General features: G+C 38.7%; 2 pseudogenes; both read right to left on the reverse strand.

Moving 5' to 3' along the window:
- Positions 1–8,503: 8,503 nt before the first annotated feature.
- Positions 8,504–9,440, reverse strand: LOC116914365 (annotated as a pseudogene).
- A 36-nt stretch (positions 9,441–9,476) lies between these two features.
- Positions 9,477–16,980, reverse strand: part of LOC116914366 — a 93,660-nt pseudogene continuing 86,156 nt past the window's right edge.

Consider the following 16,980-nt stretch of genomic DNA (forward strand, 5'->3'; position numbering starts at 1 on the left):
CCCCTGGCTCCAAGTGGATGTCCCCACCCCTTTGCACCCCTCCCCACTCAACCTTTAAACTCACCTGGGCCTCCGGTCTCTTGAGGATTAGGTGGATCTTCTCTGACTGAACCCAGACCCAGCAGTCCTCTGCTGTATATGTTGTTGGGGGCCTCTTATCAGTTGGTGTATGCTGTCTGGTTGGTGATACAGTGTCTGAGAGATCGCAGGGGTCCAGGTAAATTTGAAATTGCTGGTCCTTCTACAGGATTGCCCTCCCTCTCAGCTTCTTCCAGCTTTCCCTAATTCAACCACAGGAGTCAGCAGCTTCTGTTCATGAGTTGGATGCAAATATCTGCATCTGACTCTTTCAGCTGCTTGTTGGGTCTTTCTGAGGGCAGTCACAATAGGTCTCTTTTTGTGAGCACGCCATAGCCTCAGTAATAGTGTCAGGCCTTGGGGCCTCCCCTTGAGCTGGATCTCACTTTGGGCCTGTCGCTAGACCTTCTTTTCCTCATGCTCTTCTTCATTTCCATCCCTGCAGTTCTTTCAGAAAGGAACAACTATGGATTAGAGTTTTGACTGTGCGATAGCAACCCTATCCCTCACTTGATGCACTGTCTTTCTGCTGGAGATGGGTTTTATATGTTTCCTCTTCCCACTGTAGGGCATTTCATCTATTGTCCCTCTTTTTGAGTCCTGAGAGTCTCTCACCTCCCAGGTTTCTGGTACATTCTGTAGGATCCTCCAACCTCCCACTTCCTGTGGTTGCCTGCTTCTATTCTTTTTACTGGCACTCAGGGCTTCAGTCCCTTTTCCCCACCTAATACTAGATCATGTTCACCTCTCACTCCCATCCCCATCCTTTTTCCCTCCAGGATCCCTCCTTCTTTCCACCCTTGTGGTTGTTTTCTTCTTCCTCCCAAGTGGAACTAAGGTGTCCTCACTTGGGCCCTTCAGCTTGTTGACCTTTTTGAGTTCTATGGACTGTACCTTGGGTATTCTGTACATTTTTGTGGTTAATATTCACTTATTAGTGAGTACATACCATGCTGTCCTTTTGGGTCTGAGTTACTCCACTCAGGATATTTTCTAGTTCCATCCATTTGCCTGCAAATCTTAGGATGTCCTCATTTTTAATAGCTGAGTAGTATTCCACTGTGTAAATGAACCACATTTTCTCTATCCATTCTTTTGTCGTGGGACATCTGGGTTGTTTCCAACTTCTGGCTATCACAAATAAGGTCATTATGAACATAGTGGAACATGTGCCCCTGTGGCATAGTGGAACATCTTTTGAGTTTATTCCCAAGAGTGATATTTCTGGGTCTTTAGGTAGGTCTATTTGCAATTTCCTGAGGAACCTCCAAATTGATTTCCAGAGTGGTTTTACCAGTTTGCATTCCTACCAGCAATGGAGGAGTGTTCCTCTTTCTCCACATTCTCACCAACATGTGTTGTCACCTGAGGTTTTGATTTTAGCCATCCTGATTGATGTAAGGTGGAGTCTCAGAGTCATTTTGATCTGCATTTGATTTGCAGTCTTAGTTCATTAAGGACTTTAAACATTTCTTTAGGTGCTTTTCAGCCATTTGAGATTCCTTCATTGTAAATTCTTGTTTTAGTTCTACTCCATTTTTTAAATTGTGTTGTTAAGTGCTATGTCCTTGCTTCTAGGTTTCTTTCTTTCTTTCTTTCTTTCTTTCTTTCTTTCTTTCTTTCTTTCTTTCTTTTTAATTCAGGGGAAATAAAACAGAAAAGCAACAAGTAACTTGAATGGGATGTATACAATGCTGTGGTTTTAGAAGTAATGTTCTTATTTATAAGAATATTTAACAAAACTTGCATGAAATGTTATGTAAATAAGAAATGTTCAAGTAATAGTACTTACTGGACACTGAGCTTTCTCCCCACAACCCCAATCCCAACCCCACACACACCCTCTGGCCTCATGTTAGTTTTTCTTTTCATTATATGTCATTAAGTAAAATCTTTTCTCAAGAAAGCACTTAAACCTCAGGTGGAGACATTATTGCATGTAGTGCTGGTCTTCTAATTGTTGAGTTAACGTTAAAAATACAGACCTAGGCACTGAATGACACTGGTCTTAAAGAGTCATACATACATGGGAGATGCCAGGTCCTGGTGTGAACAAGGGAAGTTGTGTTATGGCAGACGGGAAAGCAGAACTGTGTTTCAAACTGCATATTTTTACCTCTAGTTTCACAGGGTACAAACTGCCTTCCTCAGCAACAAGGAAAACTCAGGTCGAGACTTGCAACTGAGAGCCATATGTGCCATCATTGATAGGTTTCCTCTGAGATCATATCTGATAGCCTGTTCCACAGAGCACTGGACAGAAGGGAGATGACAATTTGAGATCTGAGTTCATCGAGGCTGAATGAGGATTGTCACTAGCACTGGATCAGCGCTACTTCCTTTTATTGTCATTGTCACAAGATGATAAAGCCAGGGAGATTTGTTTCTGCTTACACTTTTAGAAACTACAGTCCCTCAGATCAGAAAACACTTGGCAAAGTTTTAGGGAAGATGATGCTTGAGGTGGGATCTCCTCTTATCAAAGGTCAGGAAGCAGCAAGATAAGGTGGCTTAATTGGAGTTCTTATTGCTGTAGTAAAATACAATGACCAAACCCAACTTGTGGATGAAAGGGTTATGTTGCCTGATAATCAGGAATGGAATCAGCAGGATATCAAGGTAGTAGGAATTTGGAAGTGAAACTGAAACAGAGGCCATGGAGGAATGATATTGCTAGGCTAATCAGTAAAACACCTTCATTCTGCTTTCTTATGTAATCCAGGACTACCTGTCCATGGGTGGCACCATTCCCAAAGGACTAGATTCTCTCACATTAACTGCTAATGAAGGAAAATGCCCCACAGGGTTACCCACACACCAATCTGATAGGGGAATTTTCTTCATTTAGTTCTCCTCTCAAATGAGTCTAGTTTATGTAAAGTTGACACAAACCTATCTGGCATATCCGGTGTAAACCTGATCAAAACATGATTCTCAATACCTACTTCAGAGACTCTTTTCCTCCAGCTATGCCTCATTTTCTAAATATAACCTTCCAAGCACCGAAAGCTAGGGCTAAGTAGGGGACATTTCATTCATAAACAGTAACAGGCAGTGTCTAGGCAACAATGAATTCTGGATAGAATGCCTTTGGGGAGGCAGCCTTAGACAGCTCAATTGAATCTTTTATTCTGAATTCCTCTGTGCTAATGTGATGATGTGTATTCACATAGGGCACACATCATCACATCAGTACAAACATGGAGAAAAGAAAAAGAAAGGAAAGAAAAGAAAAGGAAAGGAAAGATTTCTCTGCTTCCTCTTTTCTCTGCTAATACTGGCTAACAATATTAATAAAGATTCTTGCTAACAATCTAGACTCAAACCTTCATTTGTACTTTGAGAAGTTAGCAAAACTGAGTGTCAATAACACAAACTGGGTGTGACAATTTGTCTCAAATTTATACCCATAAATGATGTTTGTTTGTCCATTTTACCTGGAGAAAAAACAAAGGTTAATTTGGTATCTCAGTAAATCATAAAAGTTTGCTATTTGAGCATGTTGCATAAACTTCCAAAGTTAATTATTTTCATTAGCTACATATATTATGTTAAATTAATTTGCTTAGTATAGAGAATAAATTTCAACAAGTTTAGAAAATTAAACTATGTAAAATTAGGCCTGTACTAATCAAAAAATAATTGCCTAGGCAGAAGTCAAGGCACATTTTATTAAGAGTATTTGTAATTTGTTTGTTCTAAATATTTATATTTTTATGTTTTATATTTCGGAATCCTTTACAAAATTTAAAATTCTAATGCAATAAATATATTTTGAATATATGTTTTGTCCTGCTATCCCTGCTTTGTTTACAAACAAGTGAGAAAGGAGGTGTTTGAAAAGCAGACAATAATATTTGACTATTGGTACTTTATATTTATTTCTTAGTAGATAAACCATTAGGAAGGTACATACATAATACAATGTGTAACGTAGAACTTGACCATGATAAACAGATTAAGTCTTGTATGGTAAGGATTTAATCCAGCATAAACTGGGATTTTTTTTTGTCAGCAATCAAAAGAAAACCCTTAGATTCTCACAGCAGAAAACTCGAAACTAAACAAGATATAACATATATCAGAAGATCTGGCTTGTAAGCTCAAAATCAGGAGCATCTGTGAAAAGGTATTTACTATGGCTGAAAGGTTCACCACTAAATTCACTACACACAGGCCTTGCCAATCACCCTAGGCAGGCAGGTAGTTTTCCAGAGCTGATGTATTTGTTCAAATCTTTCTCTGCACTCTGATTCTAATAGATGACCAAATGCTAACTCTATGAAAATGAATGCTTCATTTTGATGTTTCAGTTTGATGGTTATATTGTTTCTAGACACGTATATAGTGCAATGTGTTTCTATTTATGTGCTACATTGCAAGTTCATATAGGTCTATACAGAAACACAGTTTTTTTTCAGTCATCCTTAGTGTGTCAGTAAGTAGGAACTAACATCTTTGCCATAATGCCTAATCGTTTGCTGTGGTTTTCATCCTATTTTTGTAAGTCTGAGTCTCCACTACCCAATTCATATTCCCACAGTTTTTAATTCCTCGAGAATGTCTGACAACCCAAAGTTCACTGAGTTCGCTGGAATTTAAGATTTCCATTTTCGAATAAGGCATGTATCACCTCTGGTGAAATCATTACAAATGAATGCCAATAATATCCAAGAAGACAGAATCTTAATATAAACCAAATGGCATCCCTTGAGGGAGAAAAAAGAGCTTACCAAGGGCTTAGATGTACATGTGTTCACAATGATGATTACCCAGCATGGAGATCTCAGAACAAGGCTGCTTGTTTACAGTGGATGTAATGAGGTTTCTGTGCTAGAGTTCAACTCCTTTTAGAATTCTGAACAAAGAAAGGGAGCATTGGAAGAGCCCTTCAAGTTACACCATAAATTGGACTTGCTGCCAAAATCGGGAGGAATCTAAGGCCTTGACTTGGGTAAGTGGTTCTTAACGGAGTTCATGACAAAATAATGAAAGCTGGGGTGTTTTACAAAGAACATATGCTATACACTGTGCTCCTTTTGTACTTAAAGTGGTCCACATTTATTTTTAGCATTGTGTATGCAAAGATGCCTGACAAATAGGAAAGATGCAACATTATATACATTGTTTGATAAAGTATTTGCCTCTTAAAAGGAGTCAATGTTATCATCAGTTAAATGTACTTAAAATCAGCAGGATGACCAATTTTGCCTATGAATCGGGCTGAAATGTCACAGAAATGCTAAACTTCTAGGGGTAAATACACACATGTTCTCGTTTCATCATTTTAAATGTCTTTGGAAATTCAAATACAGAATCAAAATTTCATGGTAGATAAACATGAACGTGAAAGGAAACATAGTGCTTGGTAAGTGACAGACAATAAATATATAGACATAAATTATAAATCAGACAATTAAGACAAGAAAGTTTATGCTTCTTTGAAAGTGACTAATAATGCTGGCAAATGTGTCTTTTATGTTTAGTTGGCTCAGAAATAGATAATTGTTTCCTTTTCTTTAGACACACAAATCAATGCTCCACTGAAATGGGTTTTTCATTAGATTAACACATCCAATTAGAACCTCATAAGTGCCATCTGTGGTCAACAGAGTCTCAGACTCTTCCTCACTTGTACATCTGCTGGGGTCAAATCCCTTGAGTTGATTTTTCTGTGAGCAACAATACAGAAAATACCAGAGGGTAGAAAGGTTGACACTTGTGTAGTGACTTGATTACAGTGATCATCATTTTGAAGTTGGTGTTTCTTAAATCTCTCTTATTTGCTTGTTCGAGAAAACAAGTAGACATATTCTAGACCAAATTTGGTACATTTCTGTAGTGGTATGCTAGGAGTTGCAGGAGTACTCCAGTCAAAAACCATCAAGAAAATGCTGCAGGCTTAGAGAGGCAGTACTAAGGATCTATCTGCCATTTCAGAGGGTTGATAAGACCATTCTTCTCTCATCAAACAACAGACAGGTAAAAAGTCTGCTTTTGACTGAAGGATTAACTACATTAACCCAACATTTTTCTCCCTACAGACATGGGTAAATGATCAATTTGCATTTCTTTGCTTCCTAAATTTGTGGTAATATTTTCAGTTCAGAATTGCTAGATAGACATATATGACCTGAAGTGGTTCTCTATGTGTCATTACAAATTTTATTTTCTTAGAAGCATTTTTCCAAGAACTGAGTAACATTGTGTATAGTTATGTAAATGCCATAGTAGATACATGAAAGACAGAGGGCAGCTTTCAGGAGTCAGCTCTTTCCTTGTAACACGGGTATCAGACTCAGGTCACCAGGCTTGGTGCAAGGACATTTTAAAACTGATCAACATTTCTGGTCCACCTTAATAACATACTTTTGTTTTTGCAGTTTTTATGCAAAGTCCTTTATCAATTTTATTATTACTATATGTCTTCCTGGTGTCCTAAGTCAAGTAATCATTGTAATATCACAGAGCCTTTACTTTATATGTTATTCAAGTATGTATCAGCTCAGTGTTACATTTAAATAGTAAGCTCAATTTATTTAATAGTTATATGTGGTGTTAAATTAAAGTTCAAGTTTATTCTTTTGGACATGAATAGGCAATTTTTGCAGCCTTGGTTATATTATTTTCTGTCATTTTGTGACTCAGATGTAGATGCTTATGCTTTTGTAGATTTTATCAAGTATATGAGGACACACTACTTCATTTAACTGGGCTCTACATGTCTTTGTGCAAATATCACACTGCTCAGCTGTGAATATTCCAGAATGAGTATGACAGTTCTTACTGGTCTTTAAGGTTGGTTTAGCCCTTGGAATTTTCACAAAATTCCATATTTATCTTATAACAAGACGCTTTACACCTACTTTAAATCTCCTGATCATCTGTACTTCTCCCACATCTCTTCCATTATCTGAACTAGCCCCTCTTTTTCCTCTCCCCTTCCTCTCTCCCTGCCAGATCCCTCTCTCCCTCTACTTCCCGGAGATTATTCTCTTCCCCATACTCAGTAGTACTGTAGCATCCACACTTTGGTGATATCTACTTTCTTCTTGAGTTTCATATGATTTGTAGGTGTGCAGCAGTGGGGGAAGGGGAACTGAGGGTAGCCACTGGAAAGTCCTAGATGCCAGGGACCCAAGAGTTTCCCAGGACTCAACAGGGAGGACTTTAGACGAAATACCCCTGAAAGGGGAGAGAGAACCTAGAGACCATATCTAGTGGATAGACATGGCACTGAATTGAGGGATGTGGTCACTTAAACACCTCCAATTCCTCCTGTCTAAAGGAAATGCAGGGACAAAAAAGTGGAGCAGAAACTGAAGCAACGACCATTCAGAGACTGCCCTACCTAGGGATCCATTCCATCTGCGGATACCAAACCCAGACACTGTTGCTGATGCCAAGAAGTGCTTACTGACAGGAGCCTAGTATAGCTGTCCCATAAGAGGCTCTGCCAGAGCCTGACCAATAAAGTGGCGAATGTACACAGCCAAAGATCGTACTGAGCACAGGGACCTCAATGTGGAAGTTAGGGCAAGGATTGTAGGAGCTGAAGGGGTTTGCAACGTCATAGGAAGAACAATAATATAAACCAACCAGACCCCCCAAAACTCCCAGGGGCTAAACCACCAACCAAGGAGTACACAGGGAGTACCCATGCCTCTGGCTGGTATGTAACAAAGGATTGCCTTATCTGGCCTCACTGGGAGGGGATCCCCTTGGTCCTGTGGAGGTTTGATGACCCAGAACAGCAGAAGACTAAGTCGCTGAGGCAGGAGTGGGTGAGAGGGTACGTGCAGGAGTGCCTCACAGAGGCAGGGGAGAGGGAGGATGGAATAGAGGACTTGTGGAGGGGAAACTGAGAAGGGAATAGCATTTGAAATATAAATAAATAAAACCACCAATAAAAAATATGAAAAAAAGGATTCTTTAGTTTCTAAAAGCTACAACTTTGTGACTTTTGACTGGTGTAAGATAAATATTAAGACTTCTCTGAATAATACTGACATATGAACAATATTGTATATTCTAATAGAATATGTGACAGTTATCTGTTTTTGATTATTGGCTCAAAGGAATCATTTACAGTATTATAAAGTTAGAACAAGGTCTTACATAATTAATAATGGTTCTATATAAAATGTTATATGTAAAATTGTGTATCATATTAAAAAAATTTAATTATGGGACAAATGTGAAATATTGTGTTTTATTTTATTTTATTTTATTTTTTTGTTCTTTTTTTCGGAGCTGGGGACCGAACCCAGGGCCTTGCGCTTCCTAGGCAAGCGCTCTACCACTGAGCTAAATCCCCAACCCCTTGTTTTATTTTTATATTCTAATTAAAACAAAGTTAATTTCTGATCAAAATACGTGGTGTGGTATTTTGGCTTAGTTTGGGGGGAGCAGCCAAATCATGTGTTCACTGAGTGTCTGTTATGTGCTGAATATTGTTCAGGGGCGTGGGACCCAGCAGAGGACACGGGGAGCCCTGCCCTTGTGGAGCATACAATCTTTGCACTGCTGTGACCTTGAACAAGTCACTGCAACCCTTGATCCGCCCAGCAGACAGAGCTGGGCGTGGTGCAGATGCTGACCAGGACAGCGCCCTGATCCACCACCCCAGACAGCAGAGAGGGCTGCAGGTTCATCTTTAATAATCAAGTACACTGGGAAGGAGGGAGAGGAAGTGAGTTATATGAGCTGCTGCTGCTGCTGCTGCTGCTGCTGCTTGGTGGCGGCCTTGTTGGCCAGGTTCTTGGCCTTCTCTGTAACTGCCAGTGTGGTCTCTTTGCTTTCTCTTTGGCCTCTTCGGCTGTCTCAACAAGTGTTTTTGAAGGGGCCTCACCTTGTAGCTTGGCCAGGATGTATTCAAAGCCCTTCATTGTCTTGGTCACATTGCTTTTGAACCGGGCAAGACCAAATTCCTGGACAGCTCTGGAGATGCCAAATAAGCTAGAGGAGACCCAGGCCTCCCGACAGATTTTAGTCCAGTCGCTATTGTCAGAGTTCACACAGTAAACACATCATTCCTCCTCCACCATCAGCCGGGCGTGGTTGATGTTCCAGGTGAAGGTGGTCATGGTCTGATTCTGTGGGTCCACAGTCGAGTCCTCCAGGGTGTACACCGAGTGAGCAACGTTGGCGGGAAACAGTCACTCTGCCCAACGTGGCATCCTGTTGGTCTTGGTAAGGAGTCTCCGGGACAGAAGCTTCTGGTCAGGGGTCACCTTCCAGTGCACTATGTCTTCGATTAAGACGTGTTTGCTATAGGGATTTGAGTACCGTTACCAGAAGGCAGCGAACGCTTGGTCCCAGGAACTTCAGAGCACGCTCTGGCCCAGGAAATACCTCACCATTGTCCAGACCCAGGCGGGCTCAGCACTCGTGCAGCATCAGGGTGAAGAGCCCGGGGGTGGGGTTGGGGGACCGTGGCAAGGCACATGCCTGCCAGGCTCACAGCTCAACCACTGCAGCGCAGAGCCCAGGTCCCTACTGCCTCCATGAAGGCTATACGACTGCTTGGCTAATTTTTAAGATAATGACAACAAACTTTATAATCCTTACTTTGTGTAGGACCACAAGTGATCCCTTTCGTTTAATGAGTAAAACGGGCACTTAATACATGAAATTATAAGCCAAGCTTTCAGTCAGGGAACTGTAATATTCAGTCAGGTTTCTACCTTGGTAACGCTACTACATGATTAATACTCTTAACTCTAGCCTTGTGTGATTACTGTGTATAAACACATGTGTCTATGTAGTGGTTGCAGCTTGGCTTGGAAAATTTGAGAATCTGACATATATCTGAAGTAAGGTCTTGGCTCGCAATGAGTGTACACATATGCATTTGAGTCATCTATCTTTGTAGAAACACGAATATACATCTTTATACATAATTCAATATATTTGTATATGATTATGATATATTATTTACTCATAAAACATGGGCAGAGTTACTGATGTACACATACATAACACTAATTAAATTGTATTATGTTAATGTAAAAACATGTCTACAGCAATATATTAAAACCTTAATATTTAAAAATATATAATGATATTCACAACTAACATTAAAATTTAGAAAAATATAAAAAGAAATTAATAAAATTATATATATAATATTACATATAAACATATGACTTTGATAGCATTTATTCAAATGGCTTAGTGTCATTTCTTGGTACATACATGTAATTGTTTCTGTTTGTATCCCAAATTCAAATCCCCTTTTTCTACTTTTCTTTTCTTTTATTTATTTACATTTCAAATGTTATCCCCTTTCCCAGTTTCTCCAGTTCAAACCCCATATCCCATCTCCTCTTCCCCTACTTCTTTTGAGGGTGCTTTCCCCCCACCCAGCCACTCCAACCTCACCGCCCTAGCATTCCTCTACACTGGGGCATCAAGCCTTCACAGGACCAAGGACCTCTCCTCCCACTGATGCCAGATAAGGTCCCTTCAGCTCCTTCAGTCCTTCCATTAAATTCTCTGGGGTTCCTGTAATCAGTTTGATGGTTGGTTTGAGCATCTGCATTGTCAGGATCCAGCAGAGCCTCTCAGGAGACAGCTGTATCAGGTTACTGTCAGCAATCTCTTCCTCCTCCTCCTCCTCCTCCTCCTCCTCCTCCTCCTCCTCCTCCTCCTTCGTCTTCTTCTTCTTCATTTATTATAGGGCATCAGATCTCATTCCAGATGGTTGTGAGCCACCATGTGGTTGCTAGGATTTGAACTCAGGACCTCTGGAAGAGCAGTAAGTGCTCTTAACCACTAAGTCATCTCTCCAGCCCAGACAAGTACTTCTTGGCAGCAGCAATAGTATCTGAGTTTGGTGTCTGCATGTGGGATGGATTCCCAGGTGGGGCAGTCCCTGCATGGCCTTTCCTTCAGTTTCTACTTCACTCTATCCCTGTATTTCCTCTAAGCAGAAGCAATTCTGGGTTAAAATTTTGGAGATTTATGGGTGGCCCCTTTCCTCAATAAGGTGGCCATGCCTACCCTCTAGATATGGTCTGGACAGGTTCTTCCTTCCCTTTGCAAGGTATTTCAGCTAATGTCATCCATATGGGGTCCTAGGAGCCTCTTGTTTTCCAGGCATCTGGGGCTTTCTGGTTGCTACACCCAGTTCCCCATCCCCCATTGCTACACACCTCTGTTCAATTACCTTCTGTCTTTCTCATTCATTTCCTCCCATACCTGATTCTTCCTCTCTTTTTCCCACTTCCCCTCCTCTATTCCTCCCAAGTTCCTGCTACTCTCTACTTCCCCTGATTATTTTGTTCCCCCTTCTAAGTAGGACTGAAGTATCTAATCTTTGGTCTTGTTTCCTATTGATCTTCATGTGGTCCATGAGTTGAATTGTGGGTATTACAAACTCTTTGACTAATAGCCACTTATTAGTGAGTACATCCCACGTGTGTTCTTTTGTGACTGAATTACCTCACACAGGACGATATTTTCTAGATCCAACCATTTGCCTAAGAATTTCATGAGGCCATTGTTTATTAATAACTGAATAGTAGTATGGTATTGTGTAAATGTACCACATTTACTGAATCCATTTCTCTGTTGTGGAACATGTTGTTTCCAGTTTCTGGTTATTATAAATATAGCTGCTATGAACATAGTGGAACATGTGTCCTTGTTATATGTTGGAGCATCTTTTGGGTATATGACCAGGAGTGGTATAGCTGGGTCCTGAGGTAGTACTATGTCTAATTTTCTGAAGAAATGCCAGACTAATTTCCAGAGTGGTTTTAGCAACTTGCAATCCCACCAACAAGAGAGGAGGAGTGTTCCTTTTTCTCCACATCCTTAACAGCATCTGCTATCACCTGAGATTTTGATCTTAGCAATTATGATTGGTGTGAGGTGGAATCTCAGGGTGGTTTTGACTTGGATTTTCCTGATAATTAAGGATGTGGAACATTTCTTTAGGTGTTTCTTGGCCATTCCATATTATTGTTCAGTTGAGAATTCTTTATTTAATTCTGTAGCCCATTTTTAATAGAATCATTTGGTTATCTGGAGTACAAGCTCTTGAGTCCTTTCTATATATTGGATATTAGCCTTCTATGGGATGTAAAATTGGTAAAGATCTTCTCCCAATCTGTTGCTTGCTGTTTTGTCCGATTGATAATGTCCTTTGCCTTACAGAAACTTTTCAATTTTATGAGGTCCCATTTGTTGATTCTTGATCTTAGAGCATAATACATTAGTGTTCTGTTCAGGAAATTTTCCCCTGTGTCTATGTGTTTGATGTTCTTCCCCACTTTCGTGTTTATTAGATTTAGTGTATCTGGTCCTTTTACAAGGAGGTCCTTGACCAACTTGGACTTGATCTTTGTACAGGGAGATTAGAATGGATCAATTTGCATTTTTCTACATACTGACCTCCAGTTGAACCAAAACCATTGTTTGAAAATGTTTTTTTTTCCCACTGGATGATTTTAAGTCCTTTGTCAAAGACCAAGTGACCATAGGTATATGGATTCATTTCTGTGTCTTCAGTTCTATTCCATTGATCTACCTGTCTATCTTTGTACCAATACCATGCAGTTTTTTTTAATCAAGGCTGATCTGTAGTACAGCTTGAGGTCAGGGATGGTGATATGTCCACATGTTCTTTTATACTTGAGAACAGTTTTTGCTATCCTAGACGTTTTGTTATTCCAAATGAAGTTGAAAATTGCTATTTCTTTTTTTCCTTTTTTTTTTTAAGTGAAAACAGGAATCTTTATTCTGCTGCAGAAAAGAAACATAACTGAGCAGAAAAGGCAGATATTACCTCTGAGTAAAGGGCTGGAAAAATATTTTCTAAGGTAACAGACCCAAGAAACAAGCTGGATTAGCCATTCCACAATCTAATAAAATAGGATTTCAAACAAGAGAATTGCTCTTTATTACTCTATGAAGTATTGAGTCGAAATTTTGATGGGTATTTCATTGAATCTGTAGCTTTCTTTCAGAAAGATGGCCATTTTTACTATATTAATACTGCCAATCCATGTCCGTGGGAGATCCTTCCATCTTCTGAGGTCTTCTTTAATTTCTTCAGAGACTTGAAGAAATTGTTGTACAGATCTCTCACTTGTTTGGTTAGATAATTTTTATTATTTGTGAGTATAGTGAAGGGTGTTGTTTCCTTAATTTCTTTCTCAGCCTGTATATCCTTTAAGTAGAGGAAGGCTACTGATTTCTTTGAGTTAATTGAGTAATTTCATGATTCTCAGGACAACAGAAAATCGTGTTGTGGCAAGAGAATATTCTATAGAAGTTGAGTTTAGAAGCCATAACTTATTTATTCTTGCTCATACCTAGAACCCTGAACAGTAGGCAAATATTAGGGAAGATGATAATTTTCACAGTACATGGTCTTTTGTTCAATTACATAATTATATTTCTAGTATGGCAGATGAAACATTGAAAATGTGAAAAAATGTGTATATGATGATAATAAAGAAGAGTGAATTTGAATGGAAGTGTGTGTGTGTTTTGTGTGTGTGTGTGTGTGTGTGTGTGTGTGTGTACTTGATGAGTAAATGTTCTGCCTTGTGAATTTTTTCATAGTATAGGTTAGTTCTGCCAGTATATAGGCAGACTGCAGACTCTCTCTTACCTGCAATGTATTTATTATATTCTGTAGATATGGTAGATAATAGATATTCATTATATCCTGTGATATAGTCCTTTATGGTATCAGAAGCAGTTTAGCAAAGTAATACTGTTAAAATTTTCAAAATCTATTTAATTATAGATTTCAAATCTTGAAATTAAAACACCCCCTCCCTATAATTTTAAAGGAAATGTCATGGGTTAGGAAGTAATGAAAATGATCTAAATATCATACTATTGTGTGTCTTTCTAAGAGTAATTAGAAATTAGATGGAACTGTCTACAGTTAATGTGTTGCTCTAAACAATTCTTTTGTTTAATTTTGTAAACATATAATTAACCTACGTAACACTATATATATCAGTAGAGATTTTTCTTTTGTGAACTCTTTCTTTTTGGTTCACTGTCTTCATAATCTATCTGTTTGGCCTCTGTGACTACTCTCTGTCTCCCGAACAAAGAGGAACTGGGGTTATACTGTGTTTATGTTTCCTTGCATTCAATGCCTTCTTCATATCAACTCAGGTAGAATTCTGAGTGGATTCTTCATACATTGTGCTTGTTCTGTGTCTCAGAAGCACTGTGTATATTGTCATCACACTGGGTTTTATTGTAAGGACACACCTGTCATGAGAATTACTAATTTGGAAGTAGATATAACTGTCTAGCAAGTGCTAACACTGAGACACACCCTGAGCTACTAACAGTTTATTTTCTGGAAGAGTGCATACACTCTGTCATATCTGGGGTTTCCTGATTCTACTTTGGTGTTTATTTTGAGATTTTTCTTATGCTCACTTCTCAATCACTCATATATATGACTTCTTTTAGTAACCCTTCCAATACTGTTGCATATTAGAATGCATATTATTATAATGTTGCATATATTACAATGTATGCTTATTGATACCACTTTCTTATTCAATGTTCCTGCTGATGTCTGTCCTTCCCAGATTACTTGCTTAGCTTAAATATAGAGTTTTTGTTTATTTTTTCTTTGTTTTTTTTGTCATTGTCATTCTGATGAAAGGTAAAAGGCTCTTCAATGTGGATCCTGTGCTCAACAATACCATAAATAGATTTAGCATTAGGCAATCTTGGTGCACTTAATCCTTTTGGTTTTCCTAAGCACGATACAGGACAGCTGACTCATCAACTCAGTCAGGAAGTTTGTCTGGCCATCACTTCCTTTGTAGACTTGAGATGAAGCATCTTACATTCTACGCTCACTCATTTTTGAAATAAATGATGTTCCAGTCACAAGATGTATATATCTCAGATGTTTATCTCTGCTAACAGGCTTACTGGAAGTAATTTTTCTTTCTTGCATGAAATATATCTGTTAGTCTTTATCCCTCATGCAGTGTTCTCAAGTGGCAGTTTTTCACCAGGGTAGATCCACTGCCATATCCTGTGTAGACAGCCATCCATAAGCTGTAGGCATACATTAGAATACAGCTCCTATCTAGTGTATCTTTATGGTCCTTGGGATTTTGGTACTGAGAGAAGAAAAGTCCTTGATCCTGTAAAGACTCATTTTCCTAATGTAGGAGATGCCAGGGTGTTGAGACAAGGGTGGGTGGGTAGGAGTAGGAGCACCCTCATAGAAGCAGGGGAAGGGGAGGGTTATGAGAGGGGGGAAGGGGATAACATTTGAAATGTAAATACATAAAATATCCAAGAAAAATAGAATAAAAAAAGAATGTGAGAAGCTTCTTTGTAGAAGAGTTGTGGCTAGTTCAATGTTACTGATCATTACATTTCAATGTGTGGTTTCTATATTTCACCAACTACCATTTCTGTCAACAGAAAACCAGATAATATTCTACAGAAATGTTCTTTGTCAACATACCATCATAACACGTGACAATTTTGATGCATTAATTAGAATGTTAAAGAAATTTCCTGAAAGTGTAATTTTAAGTGAAAACACTTCATTAGATGCTTATTTGAATGCCATGCTTAAAAAGTTAGAGCCAACGGTGATTTCATATCAATCCTTCCTTCATTTCTTGGGATTACACAAAAATGTCTTCTTATTCTTTTTCCTCACTGCTAACAAGTTTGCCTTTAATTTGATTTCCTGTTCAGTGTTACCTCAAGCAGACTCAACCACTTCTCAGAAAGCTGTCATGTTTTTCCATGCCTCCCTTCCACTGTCATGTTTTCCCATTGAACAGGTGAATTTTATTTATTTACCTAGTGCATACCACAAGCATATGAGTAGCCTTATATTAGTAAATAAAGATTTGATTTTAAAATTTCTGGTACATGTAAGATAAAGAACCACAATGTTCATGAAGAATAAATAGTTTTGATGTTCAGGGAAGTAATTTCCTAGCTTCAGATTTTTAAATTCTAAATTATATCTGGTCCATGGAATAATAATAATTACACTTAGTAAAAAGTGGTCAAATTATCACACTAGCAAGTGTATTAAATGGCTCTTTATTCCTTACTGACTTGTAGGCTTCTTAATTAAATTATATTCCAAAGGTTGCCTTTGAGGAATCCAAGCTAATAGCTTCCACATTGTTCTGTCTTACACTTGAAAATCAATTGCCAAACGTTCAGTTTCACATACCTACATTTGTAAAATTGTCCAAAATTTGGCAGAAACTACATTATCCCAGATCACATAAAACTTGATTTCTCCATGGCAATGGTGCTTAACATTAACGGGAGACCTTTATTTCTTAGCTATGTTTCCTTTAAAATTATAGGGGGTAGTTGTTTTAATTTCAAGATTCGAAATCTATAATTAAATAGATTTTGAAATTTTTATCAGTATTACTTTGTTAAAGTGCTTCTGATACAGTAAAGGACATATCACAAGACATAATGAATATCTATTATCTACTATATCTACAGAATATAATACATACATTACAGATAAGAGAGATTCTGTAGTCTGCCTATGTGCTGACAGAACTAACCTATACTATGACAAAATTCACAAGGCAGAACATTTTACTCATCACCCTGATGGTTTAACCTGATAGGTCACACAACTTGTTCTTTGTGCTAAAATCTTAGAATGAAGTATTTGAAATAAAAGCCACAATTACATCCTCAAGATCTTTGCCTTCCCCTTTACCAGCACTCCTGCTGCTAGGTGAGCAAATGGCAGTGACCTGTGGGCAGAACACCCTTAGGCCATGGTGCTGACAAGGCCTGGTTCATAGATTCAACTACTGCAAGGACTCCTTAGTTTTATGCTGCTTGATGAATTTCAACTGCTCCCTAACCCCAACTAGCTACAGTGCCAAATGCCATTAAGCA

This window comes from Rattus rattus, chromosome 13 (assembly GCF_011064425.1).
Source record: "Rattus rattus isolate New Zealand chromosome 13, Rrattus_CSIRO_v1, whole genome shotgun sequence".
NCBI classification, from domain to species: Eukaryota; Metazoa; Chordata; class Mammalia; order Rodentia; family Muridae; genus Rattus; species Rattus rattus.